Below are 12140 nucleotides of genomic sequence, written 5' to 3'. Positions count from 1 at the left end.
TGGGAGTGTCATATATCAATCTGTTGATTTCATTGGTTAATTAAATAAAGAAACTGCTTGCCCTGATAGGTTAAAACATAGGTGGGAGGAGTAAACAGGAGGAAGAGGAAGTGAGGTAAGACTCCTCAGAAAGACGCGAGATAGCTCTGCTCTCAGAGACACATGCGATGAAGCTTCCGACTCAGGATGGACATAGGCTAGAATCTTCCCGGTAAGCGCACCTTGGGGTGCTTACACACATTATTAGAAATGGGCTAGTCCAGGTGCGAGAGTTAGCCGAGAAGAGGCTAGATATAATGGGCAAGCAGTGTTTAAAAGAATACAATTTGTGTGTTGTTATTTCGGGCATGAGCTAGCAGGCGGCCGGGGTGCTGGGGACACAGCCCTGCCGCTTCTTATTTCAACAGTCCATTGCTCACGAGCATTTGTTCACCTGCATCTTTGGGTCATTGTTCCTAGGGGCCGTAGTCTTCCGCTGACCGCCCTTTCCAGTATGATTATCCCCACTTCATAGATGAGGAGCTGAGGCCACTACAGAAGGAATGTGGTCCCTTCCTCTGTGAAGGTCAGTCGTGTCTCAGCTTGTCAGCGATTGAGTGACTTTGGAGAAGAGGAGAAAGAAGCTGCTCCTCTATGAGGCAGAGCAGCCAAGAAGCCCCGCACTCCAGGCAGGCCTGTTAACAGCCATGCACGCTCAGGTTTCAACCCTTCCTGGAGTATGAAAGACAAAGACACTGCATGCCACATCACGTGACCTAAGAGTCCTCCCCCTTCCCCTATTTAATTGCAGAGGAGAGGCAGGGGCCTCACTGAAGCCAGCACCTAGTGGTCCAAGGGAGACCAGGACCCTCTGAAGCCATGAGCCCCTCCCATCCTGCTTTCCAGTCCCGGATATATCTTTCTCTCTGGGGTCTCCTTCTGATGCCAGCAGGTGAGTGGGTACCACCACTATCACTAGGACTTCATCTTACCCTTGTGCCCTCACAGACCACATGGTGGACTTTCCTGAAGGGCAAGTCACTTAATCTTCAGGGCTACATGGGGACATTCAAGGTCATTGTCTGGGTGGCCACAGGGCGAAGAAGACAAGGGGGTGGCTCAACTCTATTATGAACAGCTTTGTCATCTTGAATGCCCCCAAGCCTTTTGGTATTCTTGTCTGCAAAATGCAAACAGCATCATGGAACACTCAAGATCACTATGGGAATGAAGGAAGCTTGCACCCAGCACATAGGCTGGGGCAGGTCTGTGGAGACACACATGGTGGTTGTGTTCATTGTCGTACTTTCTGTCCCAGCGGCTGCTGGCTGCCGGGTCTTTTTTTTTTTTTTTTTTTATCTGTGTAAGGTCATTCATTGCCTGCTCAGGCAGTAGAGCCCCAGAATGGGGAAGCTATTATGCAAAAAAACAGTGGAAAGGGCATGATAAATTCCACCAGACAGTTGTGCAGAGCTTTGCCCAGAAAATGAGAACTGGTCAGAGCTGGCAATTTAAGAGCTCAGGCTGGTACCCTTCATGGGAGATGTTCTCATGGGCATCAGTAGCTTGTTGGAAGAGTGGATGGAAAGGAGAAAAGTCTCACCACCCGCCAGACTCACATCAGTAGCTGAAGCCCCTCTCAGCCACCCCTGATCCCCCTTGGGGCTCTTTGGTTCTGGCTGAGACTGGTTTCTAGGTCTGAGCTTTCTTACTAGGCTGCGGGAGCCCTCACTCCCTGACTCCTCACTTGAAATCAGGAAGACCCTGCAAGCGCCTGCCTCTTGTATGGTGTCCTTAGGGCTATTTTAACCACTAATACACACTCATCTATGCAATCCCCAATGGTGTTTGAGATGTACTTCCTGTTTGCCTCCCCATACAAGGATATACACTGTTGAGTGTCTCTGCTTTGATGGACAATGGAAAGAAAACCACGGATTCAGCTCCTCGGCCTCATGTAGACTCTTTTTCTCTCCTATTCCTACTCCACAGTGTTGGCCCAGCGAGGCTCACGCACCCAGGCTGAGGACCGCCTGTTCAAACACCTGTTTGGAGGCTACAATCGTTGGGCGCGGCCAGTACCCAATACCTCTGATGTGGTCATCGTGCGCTTTGGACTTTCCATTGCCCAGCTCATAGATGTGGTGGGTCTGCCCGCTCACTCTGTGTTCCCTTGATCAGCCCCCCAGCCCACTTACTGTAGGGATAAGCCCTCCCCTTGGGGGCGGGCTGCCCTCAGGCGTATGTTTACTGATATATTGCGCTGCGCGCCCCTTCCGCGCTCTCCTGTTTCCGCTGGGTAGCTGGAACCTTGGTTTTGTGAGTGCGCCCCTTCCGCGCTCTCCTGTTTCCGCTGGGTACTCCGCTGGAACCTTGGTTTTGTGAGTCTGGTTTTGTTATTAAATTTGTTTAAATATCAATTACTGGTGATTTATTAATCCGACCGCTGCAAGTCACAGAGTAAAACTAACAGAATTGCCCAGTAAGGTAGAGAGAAAGAAAACGATAGAAGTGGGAGAGATAGAATAAGTTCGTGCAATGATGGGGATATAGAGTTGATTCAAAGTCACAGTGACTAGTCTCTCTGCAGGGCGAATTCACCAAAATGGGCCACAGAAACAACACGGAGGTACAAAGAATTGAAGGAAGGAAAACAGAGAAAAATGGAGCACGAATTTAAAGAATTTTATCTGGCCTAGGGTGAAAGTTGCTAGTGGCCAGAGTTTCTCCAAAGCATCTAAAATTCTTTGTACAGATGTATCAGAAACAACTAGAACTTTACTGCAAGTGTCTCTATACTAATCACCATCTGCTCAAAAATCGACACTCTTCTGTTCAAGTTTAATAGGTATAATTATAAGTTCTTCAGGAGTCATTTATTCACTACATCCATTTAGCAAAATACTAATAGTAGTATATAATCAGTTTCGTCTTATAATCTGCCTACCACAGGTTCTTGATCTGATAATGGCACAAGGAACAGGCATTTTTCTTATATAAAGGGACTAAAGTCCAAGTTAAAAGTACATGATTACTAGCATGATGTCTGTGTCACTATTTCATTTGTTGACATGTCCAACCTGGCCTATATGCATTGTATTACAGAGTTTACAGAAGGGCAAGACTGGTGATTACTTTTCTCCTCTGGGATCATGCATAGGATGTTGCTGTCTGAGACACTGGCATTTGAAATTACAACAGAATTTCCAATAATTTCTGAAATGGTTACAAAAAGATAATTTCACCATTTTGCAATATGTGTCTATGTGAAGAGTTATTTTTAGTCCTGATTGTTTTCATGTCAAAATATTGACCAACTCTGAAAGGCATTGAAGATTATTTTCTGCCTTATCAAGCATTTATTCCTTTAATATAACAATAAATAAACATGCCCATTTCATTAGTATATAAAGCTGCTTTAGTCTTGAATAAATTGTCAAATATGTGTAACAAAAAAATGTTTTAAAATAAATCAACCTATTATTAATCATCAGCAAATATATACATATTTAATATACCTATTCTTGAAGAGTTGGGCAAGCTTTATCAAGGGAAAATGTATTAAGAATCATCATGGGATAATGAAAGGGAGAAAATAAAGAAACAAAAGGGAAATCCTGATTGGGTAAGTTGATGATGTCTAGTCCCAGAAAATGAGACAACTACTTACAACTGAATAGCCAAAGGAGTCAGGGAAAAGTCTTGTAAAAAGTGCTTGTAGTAGACAAATACAGCCTGGGAACATTTCAGAAGTAACAGCAGAGATGTCAGGGATGCTATTTAAGGCAGCAGTTTGGTTTCTTGATCTAACATCATTCTTGGAACAAAAGTAGCATGTCAACTATCTGTAAAAATACAGTTCATACAACATGGAGAAGAATGCAAAAAAAAAAAAAAAAACCCTTGCTTAGTTTTAGAATAATGACACCTCAGAAAAGATCAGGGTTTGGCTAGACAAATGCATTCCTTACAGATGTGAATACTTACACTTTAAAACTGAATAATATCTCTTAATTTGTAAATGATCCTAATGGTCATGTAAAAGATAATATTTCCAGTACTTATAATCATTAGGAAAAAATACATAATGAATATCCAAAGTAGAAGCAAGGAATAAATTCTTATGATTGGGTATAGAATACATAGCAATATTACAGAAATATTTCATAGCATTTTGGATAAATCCTTGTTTTACTGCTGTTCACTCGGCAAACCCACCTTTAATTTCAGTCTTGTCTTCTGAACATGGTTCCATGCAATGGCTGCTATCCGACAGATACGCTGTTTCTAGCTTTGAGCTTTCTACTTTCTCTTTCAAAGACTTCTGGAACAAATGAGAGATTATATAATCATCGGACAAATTAATTTCAGAAATGAGAGGTAATTATAGTTGAAATTTGAAAAATTCTGGTGTCAAGAAGTATTTTTCAATGATACTAGAGATATAAGAGGAAATGACTTTTTATCAACTGGATGGCCATTTTGATAACTGCAATATTATACAAAATTTTCCTCTGTTATGTCTCACTCTACTCAATAATTACTTCCCGAGGACACACTCCAAATTTTTGGCTCTGCTGATGTTTTCGGAAGACCAAATATGAATTAGAGATCATGAGAGTCATTCTGATAACCCACTGAGTTTTGTGATAATAAAAATGCAGTTATTTCTAGTTTCTATATAAAATTCACAAAACAACAAGTATATAAAATTATTGTATGCAGTCAGGATGCGTTTTATGAGAGAAGTATAAATTCTTAAAAAGGAGTACCCACAGCAGTGGTGGTGCATGCCTTCAATCCTAGTACTCAGGAGGTAGAGACAGGCAGATCTCTGAGTTTGAGGCCAGCTGTTCTACAGAGGAAGTTCCAGTATAGGCTCAAAAGCTACAGAGAGACCATGTCTTGAAAACTCCAAAAACAAAACAAAACAACAATACAAAAAAGTAATAGAAAATACTAAGATAACCGCTAGATTGTCTTTTATTCTCTCTCTTTCATTAGCTCTTAATTTGCTTAGTGCTTCATCAAACTGAAATTGTTATAGGCCTTTATCTAAAATTTCTGCAAATCTAAAGCACAAAAGTGATGGTGTATACATGGACAGCAGATGTGACTAGGTATAAAGAGGTCTACTTCTGAAAGAAATTTTGTAACTTGTCAAAGAAAACAAAATTTCATAGTTTATATTCTATACAACTTTCAATTATAACTGTTAGTTACTGCACAATTTCTTCCACTAACCACGAAAATGGCAAGGAAAAATACTTTAAGCACTCACACAATATTTTACAAGTCAGAAACCTTGGTACTTGAACCATATTCTGCTCCCATTGATTACCAAAACTTTAGTGAAATTAGCCGAACATTAGTCTGTGTCTTCTGTATAGTTATTATTTGAGTTACTTTCTTTGTTAAAGTATCTCAGAGAAGGAAAGATGCTGGCTTATTTTTTGAGGCTATCAAGGCAAGGAAGGTATGATGGCAGAAGCATGAGGTAATTTTGAGTCCACAATTAGGAAGCATGGACTGGTGCAGGTGATGGTGATAATTTCTTTCTTCTATTTCAGTCAACCCAGGTCCCAGTCAGATCTGCTCAAAGAGGAACCAATTCAGTCTCCAAACCAAGGCTCAGAGAGTCCCTCTGAATGCCCGAGGAGAGCTTTTGAACTAAAATGGGCTTTCTCCCTCAGATGATCTTTTTTCTGGAGCTTCTTCTCCGGTGATTTTTGTGGAGAGACTTCTTCCTCAGATTCCCTTCCCCAAATTAGACAAGTGTTGCTTAGAACTCTGTTATCTGAGTATCTTACTAGCTAAGGCTCTTTTCTTTCAACAGAGCCTGGCCTACATTGATTTCTGCAAGGAAAACCTCTTGTTTCCTTTATCTACAAACTGAATGTATCTCGACCAATTTTATCTTGGAATCTTTTGGAGGACCTGAGTGCTTGTGTTTATTCTAATCCTGTTTCAACTTGCTCACAATGCAAACCAAGTAAATTGAAGCAAAAAGAAAATTATATGCAGCAACAAGTGAAAATACATAAGTAGTGATAGCTTAATTTATCAGGTTAATTTTTAATAAATTTATAAATTATGAACTCTACTTAGAAGCAATTTTCTATAAATCTTGGATTACCATAACATTAATATGTAATGCAGCTTTATCTCTTCTGGATAGTATTCATTTGTGGAAAATATTTTTTCTTTAAGTGTAAAAGATGGAAAATTTATTTGAACTAGTGACTAAAGAAAATGTCTCTGATGTAAACATTGGGTAATTTTTCAAATATTCATTTGAAATATCTTTTGGTTTCTACAAATTCATATTGGAATAATTGTAAAAAAAATGTATGTGCAAATGCAGTTTTACTAAAGCAATGACTTAAATATCTTTTCAAAACAATTCATTATGGAACCCACCAGTAGTTCTAGGACTTGAAGGTAAGTGAGGCAGATCGGAAATCAAAAACATCTTCTACCTTGTAAGAAGTTTGGAACCATGAGGTCCTTTCCAGATAAACAAATAAACAAAAATTACAATATTAAACTTGGAAACCTATTCATAAGACTTTTGTGCCCTTGATGCAATGCTTCCTATTATACCTCTTTGATGAGTGTATCTTTTGAATTTAATTATTCTTTGCAATCCAACTTCATGTATTGAATGCTGCTTTCTGGTTGCTTCTTTGAATTTAGAGAGGCAGAATCACATTGCTCAGTGTCACATCCGTATTCTGGCAGTTACACAAAAGCCAGCATCCTCTGTAACTTGTGAAGCCAGTTCCCCTCCACCAACAGAGTCATCTCCTTATTACTTGTAGAAGGGACAAATGGCTGTCTGTGGTATATATTGGCATAGTAAAGTGCATTCTGACCTGCAGGATTGCTCAATATTACAAGCACACACCATATATTTCAGAGTCCATGCTGGCATCTTGGCGATTCCTATTGGCCCCTTTACCTAATCTTCTCCATCTCATTCCCCGGCCACGCACCAGGTTCACATTATCCTTGTAACCCCACTCTTTCTTCCATCCCCCCATTTTTGTTGTTTTTCTTTCTCTCTTATTCCTCTTTCTGTCTTTCTCTAACTCTCTTTTACCCATTTCACTAATGGCCAAGTCCTGTTGGATGGTCATGTTCAGTCTACTTTCTCTCTCTGCTCTGGACTCTTTCAGATGACTGTGGCTGTATTCTTCCTTGTAACTGCAATAAAACCCTTCCCCTCAGCCATATCTTGGAGTGGTCTTGTTCTCAGTTTATATAACTGGTGTTGAAAACATCAGTTTATTCACCTGGTACCCAAATCCTTAATTTATAGAATTAACAAACATGATCATTACTGAGCAATGCTATCCTTATTTTATGTTATTGTATTTTTGTCCCATGATCCCTAGTTTTTTTCTTAATGGTTTCATATATATATACTGGATTTTCCCACCCTCCATTGTCACTTTTCACCAATTCCCTAGCTGAAATCTTGCTTCTTCTTAGCAATCTCCTCATTCTCAAAGTTTTTCTTTCTGACCCAGTGAGTTCAATCATAGTTGCATGCAGGAGTATCAGCATGGGTTAATTTTTCTCCTTCCCCTTCCAGTGTTTCGTGAACCTTGGAGAAGGTGATAAAGATTTTTCTATGGGGGCTTGCAGTTTCCACTTGCTCTTGTTAGTGATGAATCTCTCTTAACTGTAAACCACCGCAAAATGAAGCTTCCCTGAAGTTGGCTGAAAGCAGGGCGATTTTATGGTTTGAACATATGTGTTTAGAGTGCAGTTTGACCCATGTCCACTTAGCAACAGAACAGTAGTTAATGCTCCATTAGCACTTTGACCAGGTTTACAGTTTCAGGCATGAGTTCTCTCCTGTGGAACAAATTAGTTGTTTCCTTGCCATCGTAGTCACGCTACTGATGTTAGCATTAACTTGGTAGTCATGTCTTGCCAGATAGCTTTCGATTATAGCTCCTGGCTTGCACAGCCAGTTAAAGTTTACTATTATAGCTCCTAGCATCCACATTCAGGTAGGACTGATGAAGACTTTTGACCCTAAATTGCTTGTCTGGCACCTTCTGGCACTATTAAAGGTATCTAGGAGACAGAAAACTTCTAGCACATCTTTTTTTTTTTTTTTTTCTCAATGCCAAATAACCCAAGTGTGAGCTGTCTTTAGCAACAAAATCTTTCAATGCATTTCTATTCTATGACCACAGGCATTAATCATGACGTGCAAGATTAACAGCTCTTATGGAGGCATCCCACCACTGGTGCTGAGGGTTTCACGTAATAATCTTGTCTTCTGTGACAGAATTGTCTAACCATCTACAGTACCTTTATTCAGAAGGTTTTCTAACTTATATAAAGGAATTGTAAGTTTCTATAGAGCTTTTTAATACAACCCTTAATTTAGGTTAACTTTTTCAGTTATGTTTCAAAAATATTTTTCACTCCGTCATTTATATAAATAAAGATATCGTTTAAATTTCCTACATATTTAAAGCACACAACTTTACTTTAGATGGATGCAGGTCTGTCGTTAAAATCATGGCTTTATCAGAAACTACAAAATTGAGCGACGGGATTTAATACCTCATCTAGGAATTTTCTCCATTACCCTTCAGCACTTTAACCGTCTGTATGTTCAGCTCATGTTCAGTATGATGATTGCTTATGCTAATATAGCCATATAATGCAGTTTTCAGCAAGACAGGAAACAGCAAAATGAGCCGAGAGAGGACTCTGCAGCTGTGTGGATTGACTGTATGCAATCCTTGGGGGATACGATTATCAGACAACTGAACCATCATTAGGATAATTAGTGTACCAGGCAACTGCATTAGTGGAATTATTGTCATTGCTCAGAGCTTGTCAGCACAAGGTTTTTTTTTTTTTTTTTTTTTTTTTTTTTTTTTTTTTTTTTTGATTTGGTAAGAGTTTGTTTCTACAAATGCAGCTAACTGTGTGGTTGAAATTGAGAGATATAAACATTTCTACTGTCTTGATCTTGATGCAGTCTCATCAAGAACAAATAAATGGCAGACGAAAACTGTCAAGCAGAGAGGAATATTTTCTGCAAGTAAGTGGTTAAATTGAAACTGTCCTGGAGATGAATTTGGCGAATTTAAATGAAATCTATTATTATGAGCAAATTAATTATCTGAGTCATCTTCCCTACTGAGTGAGTTCTTAGTGGAGAGCTACAAAGGCCTCCTTAATTTCTTTTTAAAGGTACTTTGACCTGCCAGTGTTCCTATAGTGATAACACACAAAGTGTTCTCATTCTCCAGGTTTCCATTAGTTCTGCCTTCAAAAAGGCATCATAAATTACCATCTGATGCTAATGATCAGCAAGGCTGTTTTGTTTGTTTTGTAAGTGGAGATTCTGATTGAGGTTAGGTGATCTTTGATGATTCAGATAACAGAAAAGCAAAGGCACTTCACCTATCCTACCCTTGCAAAACTCACCAGGCCTATCCTGGGAGAAAAAACATCCTTGATCTCAAATGACATTCATTATTGCTTTCAGCAAAATAAACCTTGAAGCAAAACATTCTCCTGTGTATTTACAGTTTTGCTTCTTTCTTGGAATTAACATGTCTGCTCCATAAACTGTGTGAGAAAAGACTTTTCTTCTCCTAGTCAAACCTCATCACCTGTTTGAAGAAATGATGTGCGTTCTCTCTGAAACTCTTTGCTGTGTTTGTATCTAGTTATTTTCTGTCAGACTTCGCCTTTCCCCCTTTTTATTTTCGTCTTACTATGGTTGTGTTTGCTGTGCTTCCCTGAACCTCAGTGATTCACAGCAAACGTGAGTGTCCACATGCCTGAAAATTAGGACGGCTTTCATAGAAGTCTATGAGAGTGAACTTTACTTATCAACTTGGAGAGATTTAAAATGATGCAGGAGACTCACCTTTTGTAAGTCTGTGAGGCTATCTCCAGTGGTTTTTCTACAGCAAAGAATCACACTGGGGCCATGTGGAGCTTCATCTCATGGGCGGCTATGGTCTCAGATTCAATAAAAGAGAAAACGACTGAACACAACATCTGCCTCTGCTTACGGAATGCTGATCAATGAGAGCAGTTGCCTCATGTTGCCACCGTCCTGCCTTCCTGTTATGATGCACTGCACTATCAATCTGTGAACCAGAATAAACCACAAGCTTCGTCAGTCAATTTTATACATCATTTTTCCTTAACAAGGAGAAAAGAAAAATAAAAAGGTTAAAAAGTAAGAGTATCCATTGACTTCCCACATTTAGAATGTCTTCTAATACTTGTAAGTTGCAAACTATTTAAATGTTAATATTAGCCACCTCCCTAATCAAGGTCACAATAAACTAATTAATAAAGGATTACGTGTTTACATCTTTAGGCATTAACTCTTAGCATCTCTAAGAACTTGCAATATGAACTCTTCTGTAATTTTAATAAAATGATAACAGCAATTAAAGATTACAAGACTTTCCAATATGTAACTCATAGTAGACAAATACTAGACCTCATGATGGCAATTCAGCAATAAGACTGAACAAGAAGCACATTGTTGAAGTCTACAGATTCAGGGACATCTTGAAACAGAGTGTATTTGCATTATGGTAAACATACCCCCAAATTTTCCATTCTTCATGAAATTCTTTCTGCCAAGAGGATTTATAATAAACAATACAACATACTCCCAAAGGCCTCACTAAACACAAGGGAAAGCGAGAAATGAGTGAATGAATATAACTGACTCAGTTTTATATAACATAATTGTTGTTAGACTTGGAAGATAGAAACTTTTGGGGTATAAATTATATTTTCTAGAAACACCAATATTAAATGGTAAATAGCTTAAAAATTATACTGACCAAGGTTCTGCAGATAAGTAAATATTCTACTGAGAATGTGTCTACATTTCACCCTCAATCATTTGTACTTCATACAATTAAGAGTCAGTTTTACATCTCTGTTCTTTCCCCATCTTGACTATCCAGTTCCCTCAAGTTCTCTTCTTCTCCCCTCCCCTTCTCCCAATTTTCTTAAGAGATCTTGTCTATTTCCTCTTCCTATTACTTCCCAGAAATATAACAACTCTATGTTGTTATATTTTTGTTAAGGTTCTCCTTGTTACTTGGTTTCTCTGGGGTCATGGATATAAGTTAATTATCCTTTGCTTTATAGCTAGTATACACTTATGCATGAGTACATACCATGCTCATCTTTCTGGGTCTAGATTACCTCATTCAGGATGGTTTTGGCTAGTTCTATCTATTTTCATGCAAATTTCAAAAATGTCCTTGTATTTTACCACTGAGTAGTACTCCATTGTGTAAATTACCACATTTTCGTTATCTATTTTATGGTTGAGGGACATCAGAGATGGAGATCAAGGAAAAAAAATATCTTCATTGAGGAAGCTATTATGGGGTTAGCAAGAAACCTGGCACTAGAGAAATTCCAAGGAATCCACAAGGATGACCCCAGCTAAGACCCTAAGCAATAGAAGGGACAGAATTTTACTGCCCCGTTTTATAGTAAAGGAAATAAAGAAGTGTACCCATGTAAATTCACTCTATGGTTTGTCCAGTATGGCATATCTTCTAAGGTTTAGCCACTTCCTAAAATGCAGGAGTGATTTTTAAGAGTTAAAATCTCAGAGCAAGTCATAAGAAAAAGACTGAAGCAGGGTTGTCATTTTAAATGATATAATCTATTTGTTGAATATTTACTTTTGTCCGGCACTGTGATTCCACGATGCTTGGTGCACATGTCTAGGAAACAGATAGAAGCAAGGATGGCTCACTTAAATTCTCTTCCAGTTACTCACCAGGGCCTTTTCAAGCTTTCGTCCTAACAACTCTATGTCTGTATCATGCAACACCTTGATCTCCAAGAAGGACTGAATCCAAGCAGAGCACAGAAAAGAATGCCACTGAAGTATAATTTATGGATTTTACTAGGGTGCCTTGGATGTCTTATGTTTGTATAAGAGGGGTAGAACTTGAGAAAATTCAACTCTCAAGAGAATTTGTCCCGAGCAACAGAGAGGCTAGAGCTTAGTATATGCAGTGGTGTCATGAAGAGTTGTAAGCTTTTCCCTGTTGATCAATCTACTCTTTTGAATTCTGGCATCTTTTATAACCCCCTTTAAATGACATTGATTTATTTAGTGGCACCTC

At 38.8% G+C, this 12140-nt stretch overlaps 1 long non-coding RNA gene across 1 annotated transcript; it reads left to right on the top strand.

Moving 5' to 3' along the window:
- Positions 1-15: 15 nt before the first annotated feature.
- Positions 16-2118, top strand: LOC126499307 (uncharacterized). The gene is made up of 3 exons (XR_007591051.1): positions 16-565; positions 791-931; positions 1972-2118. It is a non-coding gene; the product is annotated as an uncharacterized lncRNA (long non-coding RNA).
- The last annotated feature ends 10022 nt before the right edge of the window (positions 2119-12140 follow it).

This window comes from Alexandromys fortis, unplaced genomic scaffold, assembly GCF_014885135.2.
Source record: "Alexandromys fortis isolate MF-2015 unplaced genomic scaffold, M_Fortis_MF-2015_v1.1 scaffold_15, whole genome shotgun sequence".
NCBI lineage: Eukaryota > Metazoa > Chordata > Mammalia > Rodentia > Cricetidae > Alexandromys > Alexandromys fortis.
The sequence above is the reverse complement of the archived record's forward strand: the minus strand, read 5'-3'. Positions and strand labels throughout refer to the sequence as shown.